This window comes from Pristis pectinata, chromosome 11 (assembly GCF_009764475.1).
Source record: "Pristis pectinata isolate sPriPec2 chromosome 11, sPriPec2.1.pri, whole genome shotgun sequence".
Classification (NCBI taxonomy): Eukaryota; Metazoa; Chordata; class Chondrichthyes; order Rhinopristiformes; family Pristidae; genus Pristis; species Pristis pectinata.
Genome location: NC_067415.1, coordinates 42,786,322 through 42,803,010, shown reverse-complemented (window position 1 = coordinate 42,803,010; position 16,689 = coordinate 42,786,322). Strand labels below are relative to the sequence as shown.

At 37.8% G+C, this 16,689-nt stretch overlaps 1 protein-coding gene across 1 annotated transcript in view; it reads left to right on the top strand.

Moving 5' to 3' along the window:
* Positions 1-1,592: 1,592 nt before the first annotated feature.
* rab30 (RAB30, member RAS oncogene family) overlaps positions 1,593-16,689 on the top strand; it is a 49,296-nt gene continuing 34,199 nt past the window's right edge. The window contains exon 1 of the mRNA XM_052026346.1: positions 1,593-1,753. The gene's annotated coding sequence lies outside the window, so the exon portion shown is untranslated. The remainder of the gene's footprint in view (positions 1,754-16,689) is intronic.

The following is a 16,689-nucleotide window of genomic DNA, read 5'->3' as shown; positions in this document are numbered from 1 at the left end:
TATATATCTGAAAAAAAACTTTCGGTCTCCTCTTTTATAATATTGGCTAGCTCACCTTCATATTTTATCATTTCTCCCCTTATTGCTTTTTTAGTTCCCTTCTGTTGGTTTTTAAAAGCTTCCCAATCCTCTAGCTTCCCACTAATTTTTGCAGTATTGTATGCCCTCTCTTTTGCTTTTATGCTGTCTTGACTTCCCTTGTCAGCCACCGTTGCCTCATCCTCCCTTTAGAATGCTTCTTCTTCTTTGGGATGAACTGATCCTGCGTCTTCTGAATTACTCCCAGAAAATCCAGCCGTTGCTGCTCTACCATCATCCCTGCTAGGGTCCCCTTCCAATCAACTTTGGCCAACTCCTCTCTCATGCCTCTGTAGTTACCTTTACTCAACTGTAATATCAATAATCTGATTTCAGTTTCTCTCTTTCAAACTGCAAGGTGAATACTATCATATGTTGATCAGTCCCTCCTGAGGGTTCCTTTACCTTAAGCTCCCTAATCAAATCTGGTTCATTGCACAACACTAAATCAAATATTGCCTTTTCCCTAGTGGGCTTGACCACAAGCTGCTTTAAAAAGCCATTTCATAGGCATTCTACAAATTCCTTCTCTTGGGATCCAGTACCAACCTGATTTTCCCAGTCTTGAAGTCTCCCATGATCATCGTAACATTGCCTTTCTCACGTGCCTTTTCAATCTCCTGTTCTAACTTGTACCCTACATCCTGGCTACTACTCAGAGGCCTGTGTATAACTCCCACCAGGGTCTTTTTACACTTGCAGTTTCTTAACCTTACAATTTCTACAATTTGCCATACAAGCTCAGTATTTCTGGTACCCAGGTAATGAACAGGTTCTGTTTTTACAGACGTCCATAATTCGATATCGTCCGTAAGCTGGAAAATACACAAAGATCCATCTGGAAACTATGCCTCCACAGTATTGTAACAAATGGCATAACAATAGATCAGAAAGAATAATTACAACACGTGGAGAGAAATGAAACTAGTTCTGCTATTCGTAAGAACGAACGTATGCACGTACGTCGGACTTCTGAAATTGATAATATTATTGGTGCTCAATCTTATGTGGGGTGTCCATAAATCGGGCGTTCGTAACCCGGGGACGGCCTGTATTTGGAGAGGAATTCCACCAGGACTCCCTTACCTGACTCTGAACTACAATACCCTCACTGTAAGGGCAGGTATTCAAGCACTGATGTGGACGGGGTTTTGTTTGGCTTTGACGTCTATTGCAGTTGACTTTCCTACTCACACTTGCTGTTTGCTCTCCTCATTTGGATCACATGAAAAAAACATTCTGTGGTTGTAGATGGAAATGTGCAACCCTACAAAACTCAGCATTTTCAGAAAAATGACAAAAGTGCAGTGATTACATGAATCGCATTTGCTAGTCAGAAGTGCTGAGCTACATAACGCCCAGCCCACCTCCAAAACCCTCAGAACTCTTCCAAGACAAAGACCTAGTGGCAATAAATAGGCTACGCGCATGCGCAACCGGCAAATGACTACAAATCCCGACAACCATCGCGTTTGAATTCCAGCTCCCGTTTCCGTTTCGAAAGAAATTACGTCATTGTTAAAGCTGGGAGAAAGTGGGTGCATTGTGCAATGTAGCGTCCTGTGGTGCAGCGCTGGAGACAGAGTCAAAAGCAGGGCATGACTGCTGTACTCTCCAGCACACTGTAACTCCACCTTTCACACAGCAACGACAAGGGAAAAAAAACCCGAAGCAAGTAAGTTTTTATTTCAAAGTGGTTTTTTGTGTTGTGAACGACTTCTTACCTTCATTGGTATGCTTGTGTTTTCTCCCACTTCCAACAGAATTCATGGAAATCAGTCCGAAGTAGTCGTGGTTTCCGGACTGATTTTATATTGGTCATTTGTGTATTTAATATTGGCATAATTACTATTGTATTGTTTGATTTTTAAGTATTTACAGCGTCATGGCTCATTGTATGTAGAGGACTAAAGGCTATTTTTAGTTTTCTAAAGTGAAAATATATGATTTGTTTTTAAATATTTTAATTTTTAAATTTTTAACACTGGCTTAATTTAAAATAAGCTGTGATTTATTTTGCATACTGTGCTTGTTTTTTTTAAAAAAAGGAAAACCTGATTTTTAAAATTGCAACTTTTTTCCAAAGGGCATAAATATTTATGTTACCCTCAATTTAGGGAATGAAATGACTAGACGATTTTCACTTTTAATTATTTTGCTTATGCATTGGAAAGAGCACTACTATTTTGTACGGTTTACTTCTGATATCCTGAGGACATAAGGTATAATAGATCAGTAAATCCTTCATGGATGGTGTGGGCAAAAAAAAAGGATGTTATTTAAATTTAAAAAAACTTGTACTTGCTTCACTTTTTGCATAAGTGCAATACATAGCTGACAAACTTTTCTAATCTTCAAGCAGCACTTTTACAAAATTAGATCAATATCCCTATCCCCAAAACTTAACATCTTGTAAAGTAGCATCATAGAATATACTTGAGTAGAATGTGCCTTGTACATTTTGTGAGGTATTTTAAAGTTGGGGTTTAACAAAGATTTGGTGCTTTAAGCTTTTAACGTGACTGAATTTACTAGAATAGATTTGAAGTTATGCACTGATTTAGTTTGCCAGTCTGCTTAACTTATTTTTCTGGCTTTAATATGTAACTTTGCAAAACTGTAAAGATCAAGATAACCTGTATAAAATTAACTGTATAAAATCCAAATAAGATGCAACAGATTAAATTAATGCTTCACTGTTAATACTGTAGGAAATAACTGAATGCATTGTTTTTGAAATATTCTTTCTGAATATGGGGTGACATCTGGTTCATACATTGTACAAAATTGTGAGTTTGAAATCCAGGCACTAAGATGTGTTATCCAAATTTAAACATGTATTAAATAGTGGAATATGTTCTACTTGAAATGTAAATATTCAAATGCTTTATTTTCAATGACTCGGATCCTAAAATATTACAATTCATATAATTAAAAGTTCACTCACTGAGCAGTTGACAATACCATTTTGGCTCAAGAGTGGAGTTGGGGTAATTTAACAATTGTCAATTTGGGTCTGAAGTTTAGAGCTGCCAAATATGTGGAGTAAGTGAAAATCGTTCAATTTGTTTTGAAACAGCACAATGTACTATCAATTTATTTGCAGATTGTAAATATGTTACTTTTATCACCAACTTGTGTGGAAAAATCCTTTTTTATTGTAGCAACTAAGTAGAATGGAGCATTCAGTGTAAGAGGTTGAACATAAAATCTGTATGGTGCAGTTGCCACAGATACTCAGAGCTAATGCTATGAATGTAGTCACTGCAGATGATATCTGGTGGTGGTTACTGCTGTTGTAATAACAGTAGGAGCAATTGTGGACTTTGTCATCAAATCACTCTTTCTCAAATATAGGAGCAGTAACGTTTGTTCTTTCTCCTCTAATCTACAAATTCTCTCCCTCATCTAACATTGGTGTTTGCCTGGAATTATTTGAGTCTTGATATCCAGGTACTTTTTTTTAATTTAAATCATTTTTGACATCATTAATTCTCCTTTCCTTTTAAAGATCACTTCGACAGCCATCTCTTGTTAACCTCTCACCTAAATGCAGAGATGCTGGATACTAAATATCTTGTATAAAATCACTTCTGTACTTGGTGGGTGTTTCCTACAAAATGGATTGTTATGCTACTGACATTGATTACCTTGCTAGACTTAAAATTCAGGGTGGGGGTGGGTGAGTCAAATGTTTCTATGATATTGATACCAATGTCCCTAATGAAAGTCAGTCTTATGTTGAAATAACTTCAGAGTACAGCTGTTAAATTGTGGGCTGGAAACTGCAAGCTGCCTGGAACTACCACCTGTAGTCCGGGAGGCCTATACATCCTGAAGTCTATTGGCATGATCCAGACAGTGACTGTGCTGAGGATGGTGTGATGCGGGAACCCTGGGCTGACTGTGACATTTAGTGAAGCATTGGCATTTTTAAGGCTATTGCATTAAAAATTAACAATAATTTAAAACGAACTATTTGCTTAGAAAATTTAATGAAGCACATCCACATCAAAATAAATGCAAATTATTTTAAACCTTCTCCCTTTACCTGAAATTTTTGCTGCACAAGTTCCATTTATAGCAATGAGATTTTGAATCTGAATTGTGACTTTCTTTTTTTATGTATGTTTTTGTTTTTGGGGGCGGGGGGAAGAATCTCTGAGTGGGTGTTGCCGTTGGGACAAACAGACAGATTTGGTCCCTCAAAGCCCTAAAACAGCTCAATGCTCATAAGTCTAAAGTCTGGGACTTGCTTTAGTTTGGATTGGCTAAATGTCAGTGGTTCAGTTTGAAACCATTTTTCTCAAACAGCATGATTCTTCCCATTTTATGGTAAATGAAAAGTTAGGAAATGACTTGTTTTGTCAAACATCTGTTTCTAGTAACATTAAAATATTACTTTTTATCTATTTTCCATTCTGCTTTTACTACTGCCGAATGAAGTACTTAATATGATTTACAACTTTGGAAGTAACAAATAGAAAACTTGGAGTTAGTGGAAAAACATGAAGTGTATGAACTAATTAATTTTCTTACTGATGTGATCTTGGAGGGTTGATTAAAATTAACAGATATAAATAAAAACCCAATCACTATCGGTGTTGACGAGAAAGATAAAATATACAATGAGGGCAGTTTATACAATCCAGATATAGTGGATATCTCGGTGAATTGCAAAACTAATTAATTAAAAAGTTTGAAGATGTCCTTTACAATATGTTTTGAATGGATGATATTTGACCTCTTTAGTAATGTAATCTTACTGCTTTGAGTGCTTGAACAGCAAAAATAGTTATTTGTATGTACTTTTTAAAATGACACAGGAGACCTTGGAGGGATGTAGTGACATTTTGTCCTTGTGTGCTTTTGGCAAGGTTACCTGTCTGGATTGCTCTAACCTGCATGGAAGTGGTAGAGGTCAATGTATTTTTAATGGGAAAATAGGATAAGTATTTTTCAAGCACATACAAATATAGAGCTACAGTGAGAGAGGAAAGTCCAGGTAACTAGTTTTGGATTACTCTACAAAGGACCAACAGAAATATGATGGGCTAATGCATCTTTTTTAGATTGTTGGATGGCAGTTTGTTTATTTTTCTCTCTCTGAGACTTCTGGCTAAGGACTACTTTACCAATCTCAATATATGCGCTATCAACAAACTTAATTGTATTAAACATGTGACTTTGGTGTATTTAGCTCAGCTGCTGACTAGATAAACTTACAGCTCCTGTTGTGAAATATTAATTGGAAATTGGGTTTTGTAGCACTATGCATCCTTGGAACTTTTTTAATATTAAAGTTTTGTGCAAGTTAACCACTACACTTTTATTTAAAAAATAAAACCTCTCCTATACACAATTAGTAGTGTTTTATGCCTCATGAATCGGTGCATTGCTGGAAACAAGGACGAATGATTAAAAGCAAATGCCCTTAAAACAAAGAAAAATGATGCCTATCATTTAAGTACCCTGAGATTACACACCCAGTATTCTGCTAATTCTTATTCCTGGCACTTTGCCAACACCGTTCTTCATAGTAAATAGCAGAAATAAAATTAAAGTTTAAAACCACCTCCCCACTTGATGTCTGAAGAATGGCCTCTGCTTAGGCCTGACATGGTATTTTGTGATTGGGAAGATGCCAGTGGCAATATGGGTGCTGTTTGTATGTGACACTGGCACTAATCCAATGTGATCTATATATCTAATTCTCGAGTCTTGTGCTTCTTTAAATGATTCTGATAGGAACTAGCTTGTTCTGCTATCTACCTTATGAAATGCCTGTTAACAGGTCACCAAAGAGGAAACGTGCAAAATTATAACTTAAAAATATCTCTATGGACATTGTTCCTTTACCTAGATTTCTTTGAATCTTAATTTAAACTAAGTCAAATGCTGGTAACAACAAATTAGTTCAGAGCTCTTTCCTGTCAATGACCAGAATAAAGCAAGATAGTCAGGCGACATGCAGTAGGTGAATCTATGATAAAGGTGAAAGATGGGGACATTGTTCCTTTACCTAGATTTCTTTGAATCTTAATTTAAACTAAGTCAAATGCTGGTAACAACAAATTAGTTCAGAGCTCTTTCCTGTCAATGACCAGAATAAAGCAAGATAGTCAGGCGACATGCAGTAGGTGAATCTATGATAAAGGTGAAAGATGGGCTAATCTTTTTGGGTGTAGACTAAGATAAGCAGAATTGGAATTAACCAATTGCATAATTTTAGCATAGTGTTAAGTATATAGACTGCTTTTAAAAAAAAAATCTAACATGGAGTTAAATTGTAAAAATATTTTTAGAACAGGATGCTGCATTGTACTGCAATATGGCGTGAACAAGGTGATATGGGAAGGGAGCTGTCAAAATGGAAGGCACAACAGCCCCACAATTGTGGGGAATCTATGATTGTATGGCCTACAGGATTAATACCTTGAAAATTAAAATTGCATTATAAATGTTGGATTTGCTTGTTAAGAATCAGACTGGATCCTGAACAGTAGGGGATACAGATCCCTGGGTTCTGTATTCAACAGAACAGTGAATTTTGTTTTTTTTTATTGTTAATGACATATATTGGTGAGAAAGGGATTTTTGTTTCATGATGAAAAGTATAAAGAGATGGATTCCTGACCAACTAGAAGGAAGAGTTAATTTTGAAGTTTATGCTGATTAAAGGCCAGGGAGAAAGGATTCCTGGTTATGCATAGTTGGTAGTGTGACCTATCTGCTGTTGAGAACTTTGTCACCCAAGTTCAGGATGTATGCCACGTGCACGTGTACTTTGGAACTGTTCAAGGATAAAGTTTAGCCAATTGTATGGCAACTAGATTAAAAATCTTTTTTGCTGCTCTCAACATTCATAAAAAGTGCCAAGCCAAGTGGGAGTGACATTTGGTTGACAACTTCCAAAGGAAAGAGAAACACAAATTTGTTTGATTCCTCTTCCATTAATAGTTGCTTTATAAAAAGTGTGAATGTAACAAATTTTAATTGAAAAAGAAATGTGAAGAAAAACAAAATGTAGGGTAAAAGTTTACCTGTATAAATTCTGAAGATTTCCAGGAAGTGAGAATCCCTTGGAAGTTCACTGTCGAGGTATATAGCAACTGATGGGAAATGTATGCATTTACAAGGCTTGATATTTTTGGGTGGCTTGAACTAAAACCAAAAGAAACTCGACAAGTGCATCATTTTTTTCAGTTTCCACAATAAATAGCAACTAAATTGGTAATCATAGTGTCTGTAAATTCCTTTGTTTGCTGCTTGCATATGTAAGTAAACAGGCAGAATGATAAACAAGATCTCCTTTTATTGAAGGCAGTGAAATTTCACTGAGTACAATAATATATCATGAGTCATATGAAGTGATGTATATTGGTTCTTGTACCACACTATATTGGTCCACTTTTTCTTATTAAAAAGAACCCATACAATCAATTCATCTATTTATTCAGTGAAATTACACAATTGGTCAACTATTTACATTAACATACAGTTGTAAATTCAACCAATGCTTGAATTCATTCAGACTAATTTCTTCATTCACTGAACTCTTCTCTACATGCTGCACTTAACATCCCTGAAGTATCCACTCCAGGGTCTCGTTTACCATTTGGATCCCTTCCCCAGCCAAGCTTTATACATCTAGTCTTGCATCCTGTTCTGCAGCTATTGTTTCCACTTAATTGTCTTCATGAATTTGAGTACAAATTCTGTATCATGATGTTCTTTGTCACCCAAATAGAGTGTACTATCCACATTAAAAATTAACACAGATGCTAGTACATTTTAATGATACTTGGTACATTACTGGATGCCTTGAACACAGTTTCAATAATCTTGCAGTTTCTTCTTACAGCTCTTTTTGCCCCTCTGTTTTCCCACCACCTTGCGTCTTGATTCCCACTGACTCACTGGAAGAATCAAATCCTTTCCTATTGTTTGTCTAAAGTCAAAGGCATTCCCTCTTTTTTATCCTTTCTGAATTGTCTTTGTCTTTCAGTTCTGCCATAATTATGATTGCTCTGTCCTATGATACTTGGGCTTTACTATATTTAGCTGACATTAGTAAGTCCATAGATCTTGTGTCATCCTTGAGGATCCTTGGAGCTTTGGAACTACCTCCAAGTCGCAATGTAGTCCTCTCAAAGTGTCTGATTCTGCGCTGGATTCAGCCAATTTGATAATTCTGTAATTAACCAGAGCCTTGTAGATACTGAAATATCCCAGAACTTGTGGAGTCTCATCTTCTGACTTTGCCAGGCCAAATCATTATCAATTCACTGCAGCAAATCAAATTACTTCATGGTATATTTGGACTCCTGTAATGACAGAGCTGTTTTCCCCAAACTTCTGTGAACCTAGTGTTTAGTACTGTTCAAACAGCTTACAGACTCTTCCTCTAACTCTTTTTCTTTAGCCCCATTGTTCTGAAATTGCTAAGACACAGTTGAAGTGACACCTTGACTCAGATACTCCCAATGGTCCAACCTTCACTGGACCTGGAAAATCCTCTGGAACATCTCACCCTGGTTCGAACTTATTACTTGCTCTACAGGTCTGAAAAATATGAACCTTGTGATTGCCTTCTGAGGCACTTCTATAAATCACCATCTTTTTGTTCCTGCATTTCTTTACCTATTGACCAGTGGTGAAATGTGCAAATGCCAGCCTCTACCTTCTGCCAGCAATACTGCAGATTCATGCTTATCAAAGAATGCCTTTGAAGGAACATTCTTTGTTAATATTGCTTGCATAAGTATATAAAGAGTGGAGCCATAAAGAGAACATCCTTTATTTAAGGCAACTCTAAAGAAAACTTCTGTGGCAGGATGCAAGAATGTGTCAAGCATCATGTCATAAATTTTAAAGGTACCCTATAGGTAACAGTAATGGTGATGCCTGTCTGTTACAACAGCTTGCAATTTTTTCTTCTCCCCTTTCTTCCCCCCCCCCCCCCCCCCCCCCACAGAAATTCCCAGTTGCATCACTGGCTAGGGTATTCTAAATATTAGAAAATAAACAATAGTAATACACAATAGCTATCTTTTGAAAGCCGCAAGGTTGACATATATTGCTGATGTGTGTTTTATTGGTGTGCAAGAAAAATCTGAACTCTAAGTAGAATTTTTTTAAATTTATCAGGCTAATTTTGTTTTGGAAACCTAACTAATTAAATGTTAGGGAGTGACTTGTTCATGACAAGGTGGTCCAGTCTTTGATGCTGATGATAGAATTTACAATTTCCTTGTCATTTAGCAATAATGGACACCTCTCATCCTGGTATATTTTCTTTATCTGGGGATTTATATTGGTATGTTGTTATTCTAACATGGTGGCAATTGAATGTCAGTAGTATTGAGAGAATAGTTATATTCATCGTAAATATTAGGAGTTCTGCGAAACTAGATAGCATTAAAGCATGAAAGGGTAAGAAAAATTAAATGAACAAACCTACTGATCCACTAGATATAAGATATGAAAAAGTTGGAAGAGTTACAGTGAATATCTTGGTTACTTGAATCAGCCATAAATTCATCTGTAGTAGAGCAGTAAATGGTTCCAATGGTGACACAAAGCATTCATAAATTACTGGTGTTACAACCAAAAATGTGCTGCTAATGGTGCATAGCTTCCACTATGGCAATCAACCATTCTATCGGCAACCATGCTCACTGTGTCAGTATAGCTCCTTGGATCCAAGTATCAAACTTCTTGTGACTTCCCTGATGCAAGGATATTCCCTATTGCAGGAGATTCTGTGCTCTAATTGCACTACAAATTGCCCTATTTACTTAACCACTAATCATGACTGTGTTTACAGGCCATTAGTCAAAATTCTGTCTTTTGAAGCAGTGTTTTCTCTGGAACTGATGAATAAGATGAAGAATATAACCCATCAAAGGGAAACTCCTGATATTGAATTACCATCTTAATTGGAACCTGTTGTTTTGGAACTGATCTCTTGACCTGCTGAGTTCCTCCAGCAGTATTTTTTGGTCCATATTACAGCATCTGCAGTCTCTTGTCTCCACTTGTTTTCTAATGTAAATATGTACTTTGATGATAACATAGATTCCCACTTTTCATATTATTTTTACATTCTGTTTTTTTGTGTATTCACCACATAATGTTAATATATTCTTGTCTGGTGTTTGATACAATATTAATTGGAGAGGTTTACTGGTGAAAGATCACAAGTATCCAATGATGATTTAATGAAATAAACTTGTTCATTTATGGACAATGTTGTTGCTGTCCTAATTGTAACTCCCCCCATGCTTAAGTTATTTTCGCAATGAAGACTAAGGGGATTTGCAAAACAAAGTACTGAGATAATAAAATGAAATATATAAATGTATAATTTTTAAAAAGTAATTCTTTGTACTCTGACACCAAGTTTATTTGCATTAAGTCAGTTATGGTACCAGCAGGGCCAGCATCAGTGTTGGTTGAAGAAAAAAATTAATTCTTGGATCACCAATGAAATTAAGGCCTGCACAAACAGATGTAGCAGATCTTTAGTTGCAAAATCTTTTGAGACACTTCTTAATAAATTCCACAATAATAAAATTACTGGGTTAAATGATCATGTTTGTAATTGATAGGGATGGCAGTCTAAATCATCAAACAATAAATTTATTTTATTATCACAGTAACTACTCTGCCACTATTTTCCAGAAAAGCAGAATAAATTCAGAAGTAAACAAAAAAACTGCAGTTGCAGGAAGTCAGAAATAAAAACAAGAAAATGCTGAAAATACATAGGTTTGGCAGCATTCACAGAGGGAAATGGGGTTAACATTTTAGATCAATGACTTCCGAGGACTGGGAAAATTGAGAAAGCAGGCATATTTCTCTTCTCTTTGCAGAGAAGGGAGAGGAATGGAGGGAATGCCTATAATAGTATGGAAACCAAGATGGAAGACACTAGCAGAGAATAGTGACAACAAAGTGAGAATCATGGACCAATTTAGTTGTAGCTGGAGGAGGAATTAGAGGAAGTGGGAGGGAAGGAAGAAAACTTGATTGAATGGAGGTAAAGAACATCATAGTTGCTGGAAATTTCTAATAAAGAAGAATGTTTGGAAAGTCCAGTAGTCAAGTCAGACGGCATCTGTTAAAAGAGAAATTGAGTTGCATCAGAACTGGCCAGATATTGGAAAGTGCAAAAAAAAATGCAGAGGCCAGAAGCCTAAAACTAAAAACAGAAAATGTTGGAAAGACTTTGTAGGCTAGGCAGCATTCAGGAAGAAAAAAAAATGGAAGCCATTGTCCCAGGCTGGCAACCAACCTCAATCACCATGAAAGGTCATTGATTTAAGATGCAGCTTGATCCCTGAGCACCCTCTGCACTCCTGGCTCTTGTACCAGAACCAGTCAGTTCTGATGTGAGTTGGAAATGCTGATTATCTGAAATTGTGGAACTTGGTGTTGAGCCCCAAGGACCAAAGCATACCTTGATGGAGGATAGGATGCTATTTCTTGAGTTTGTATTGGGTTTCATTGGACAGTGTGAGAAAGGGATGAAGAATTAAAGTAATGGTCATCTGTAAGCTCACAGTTGCCCTTGAAGGCTGAATGGAGGTGTTCTGCAGAGCAGACCATGTCTGACCATACAGTACACTGAACTGGAAGCAATTCATTTGTACTTCACCTGGAAGGAGTGTTTAGATCTTCAATGGGATGGGAAGAGCTAAAACAGAAGGGAGTTGTGATGGGAGGAGGAGTGGATGTTGGTGGTGATTTGAGCAAATCTAGGAGTCACAGAACGGTCACTAGAATGCTGAAAGTGGCAACTTGTTGAGTGGTGGAAATTACACAGAACTATCCATTGAATGTTAGTGGAGTAGAAGGTGAGGATGAGGGGAACTCTCCATGCACTGGGTGGAAGGAGAGGGGTAGTTAGCAGAAATGCAGGAAATAGAATAAATGCAACCTTCCATCAGACAATTTCCCTCCAATTCCCATTTTACATCCAATTATGAGTTTGTAGTAGCACTGCAGGAAATTTCCACTGACTTGATCGGGATACCTTGCACACAGGAAAATAAGTGTAAATAAAAAACAAAACTGCAGCAGCTGGAAATCTGAAATAAAACAAAGGCTGGAAACACTCAGCAGAACAGGCAGCATCTGTGGAGAGAAATGAAATTGATTTTGGGGGAGGGGGGGAGCCCTTTCATGAGCACTAGGAAAGATGGGGAAATAAAACACTTCAAGTTGCAGAGAAGGTAGGAGAGATAAGCTAGGACAAAAGAAATTTCTGATAGTATGAGGCCAAGATTGCCATGGAGATGAGTAGTGATCAATGGGTTAAAGACAGCATCTAGAGAACGTGAATACGGAAAGCAGTGTAAAATGTAGTGTACTGGAGGTGCCCAGCAAGTCTTGCTTTTCTAATGGGGGGGGGGGGGGGAACTTGAGCCAACATCACATATTCAGTGATTAACTGTGGAAGTGGCCATTCTGATACAAATTGAAAATGAGTCGCTAGAAGCTGTGGAAATCAATATTGAGTCCTGCAGGTTGCAATGTACCCAGATGAAAGATGAGGTGCTATTCCTGAAGCTTGCATTGGGCCTCATTGTAACAGTACAAGAGACCACATACAGACAGCTAGGAGTGGGATGGAGAACTGAAGTGGTAGGCAACAGTGAGCTCAAGGTGTCCCCCTGCAGTCTGACTCCAGTGCCTCACAAAGCAGTCACCCAACCTGTTTGGTTTCTCCATTGTAGGGGAAAATGGCACTGTAAACACCAAATGCAGTGCACTAGATCAGAAGTGCAAGTGAATCACTGCTTCAACTGAAAGGATTGTTTGGGTCTCTGGATGGTGGTAAAATAAGAGGTGTGGCATTTCTTGTGGTTGCATGGGAAAGTGCTGTGAGAGGAGTTATTGGTGGGGATGGAAGTGCCGATCAGGGAGTTGTGAAGGGAATGGTCCTTTTGAAACTAAGGAGGGGGAAGGTGCGTCTGGTGATGAAATGTTATTGAAGTTGGTGGAAACTGCAAAGGATGATCCTATGAATATGGAGGTTGGTGGGATGGAAGGTGAGGACCAGGGGAATTCTATCCTTGCTTTGTCTAGGAGGAAAAGTGAGATCGGAGGTACAGAGGATGGGTCAGAAGTGTTCTAGAGCTCTGTTAATTATAGTTGGGAAGTTACAGAACAGGAAGAAGGAAAAACATTTTCAGAGGCACCTGTGCAGAAAATCTCTTTATCAGAGCAAGTATGCAGAAGATGGAGGCAGGATGGAAAGAAGTATTGATGAGATTGCTGTGGGAGTCAGTAGGCTAGTAATGAATATATGTCACTAGTCTATCCCTGGAAATAGAAATGAAAAGATCAAGAAAGAGAAGCGAAGAGTCTGAGGTGGATCATGTGGAAGTGAGCAGGGTGGAAACTGGTAGTGGAAGTAATGATATGTTCAAGTTCTGTATAGGTATGGAAGCAGCGCCAATGCAATCATCTATGTACTGGAAAAATATTTAAAGGAAAAGGCCTGAGCAGGATTGCAGCAAAGACCATTCCACATAACCCACAAAAAGATCATATGCAAGTTCCCATATCTACACCTTTAGATCTGGAGAAAATGATCAACTTCTCCACTCAATGTGAGAACAAGTTCAGCCAGGCATACATTTGTTGATGGAGGGGAACAGGTTGAGTCTGTGCTCATGGAAGAATGGAGGGCCCTCAGACCATCCTGATGTGTGATGGAGGAGTAGAGGGGATACATGTCCATGGTCATAAAGATGACACATTTCTTTAATATTTTAAGCAAGATTACTTTTTTATTTCCATCCTTTACAGTTTCAAAATAACAAAGGAAAAGGGCCCAAAGCAAAAGTTTGGGCACCCTGCATGGTCAGTACTTAGTAACACCCCCTTTGGCAAGTATCACAGCTTGTAAGCGCTTTCTGTAGCCAGCTAAGATTCTTGTTTGAGGGATTCTTGTTTGAGGGATTTTCGCCCATTCTTCCTTGCAAAAGGCTTCTGGTTCTGTAATCTTAAAATGTTAAAGAAATGTGTCATCTTTAACTTTATGCTTTTTGGAAATCGGGTCATCTTTTACTCGCTTAGCTATTCACAGTAACAGAAATTTTAACTAGGAGTGCCCAAACTTTTGCACGCCACTGTATGTGGGAAGGAATTGGGCCGAGAGAGAGAATGGAGCTCGGATAGGAAGAAATGAGTTCAGGCAGGCAAGAGCAGGCTGAAATTATGGATCTGCCTGAACAGTTTAAGTTGTGGACCATGGATTATCATTGACATCCTTCTGGGTTGTTGATCAAAAACTGTATTGAACGTGGTTGAGTTTTCTGCCGTGGTTGAGTTGCTTCCAATCTACAAGATGTGTTCAGGAACTTGATTAAAAGTTGTCCACTGCATGAAAGCTGCACCAACAACATTTGAGGTACAACATCCAGACAAAGAAGCCAGCTCCATTTTTTTTTGCTCGTATTTGCCATTACAAGCAGTGCACAAGATTAGAGTGTGTTTCAGCTGCAGTGTGTACAGTCTCGTGCAGCAACTCACCAAGTGCCTCTGAAATCTGTAATTTGTATAACAGTAAAGGACAAAGGTAGGAGGTGTATGTGAATATAACCAAGTTCCCCTCCAAGTTGGTGACTGTTTTAAATTGGGTAAATGTTATTTCTTTATTATCATTGGGCTACAATCGTGGGAACACCACTGTGGGAGCAATTCACTCTTGAGCAATAGCCATTCAAGGAACTAGCTATTGAGGACATTTAGGGATGGGTAATAAATGCTGGCCTTCTCAGTGATGTCCCCATCTTAATGAATTAATAAAAATAAGACATTTTATTTCACTGTCTCAGCTGTGTATCCCATCAATAGTCTTAATAACCATAACCACATTGTGGAATCTGTTATTTGGGTTACTGAGACTTGTACTAACTTTATTTTTTACATCTAGTGTCCAATATTTGTCCAGTTTCCAGCACTTCACATTTGCTGAAATGGGGGTTCATACAACTAATCCCTCTTAACTTGTATGCTCATCAAGTAGGCCATTGAGCCTGCTCTGACAATTCAATTATATCAGTGTTTGCCTTTCTTCAGCCCACAGTACTCCTATATTTAATACACAGCAACTCCACCCCCCACCCCCATCCTGCCACTTCACTCAATAAAGTGTTTAATTTGGACTATCTCTTCCTTGGAGGTCAGATCTTCACTCTGTCTTATCACTCCACCCCTAGGAGCTTCAACTGCCCACTCCATGATATGTTAGCAGGCATCCCTGTTTGCATGCAGTCACTGAACATTGGCAGAACAGGTAGTCCCTTATTCCATGAATCAAGATTAACACAGGCTGTTGGGGGTGGAGGCATTGGTGTATATCCCACATCAGTAGCAATGTTTGGGCTACGAAAGGCACTGCTTGCAGTTTTTCATAATGTCGTGTCATGTCACACCAATCCAATTTTAATTGCTTATCACTGTGCAGTGGAACGTTTCTAATCCATATTCTTTGATACCCTTGATTAATAAAAGCCTATTTGGGTCTTAAAGTTCAATTGATCTAACATATATTTTGTGGAGGTAAGATCCAGATTTTCACTACTTTTTTTGTATGCATGATTGCATTTTTTTTCTTCATCCCAAAATAGTATAATTTTTGATTGTTTTCCCTTGTGGATTCCTCAAAACAGGGTAGGTACAACAGAACACTATCAGTCAGTTTCTTTCATCATTTTAAGCACCTTGATTTGATCCATTCTCAAGGAAAAAAAAATCCATCTTGTGCGCCCTCTTTTATTTAATTCCATCTCTTGTATCATTCTAGTAAGTTTTTACTGTAATCCTTCCAAAATGTTTTTCCTAATTTTAGTGGCCTAAACTGAAAGCTGCAAATCTCCGTTTGAATTCTAAGTCCCTGAAATAAAGGCCAACATTCCATTATCTCTTGATTATTTTTGTATCCATTTTGTAATCTTAGTGGCTAGTTTGCATATATCTAAACCTTTGTCTGTTTCACCTAATCTAATTTCTCATTTTCTGAATCTAATTCAATGACATCACACTTCAAATTGAGCTCCATTTACTAATGTGTTATCCACAGTGTATATTTCTTTGCAGTTTAATGATCCCTTAATATCTGGTCAAAAGCAGAGGCTTGAGTACAGAACCATCATGGATGTCATTGGTTTGATATTGCCAAATGGAGAACAGTTTGTTTCTCCCTACTCGGTGCCTTGTCTCCCAATCAATTACAGACTTGTATATAAAGCTTCACATTGACGAAGGTTTGTCATCCACCTTGCAAGTCATGTCAAACAAAAACAGAATTGGCTATAGTCAGGCATGATCTTTCTCCTGTCAAATGATGTTTGTGCAAGTACTAGGTAACTCTTTCCCTGATGGATTCTAGCAAATTTAACACAATTGATATTTACTGACAGCTCTAACATGTTTGTTTGTCTCTCCCTCCCTTGAACAATGGAGCAACATTTACAATGTTCTAATTGAAAAGCACAGATTCCTAAATCTAGAGGATTTTGGAAAATGATGGCTAATGCTGCTGCTTCTCCTTCACATTTCTTAAAACCCAGAATGGAAAGGTTAAGGGGTCAT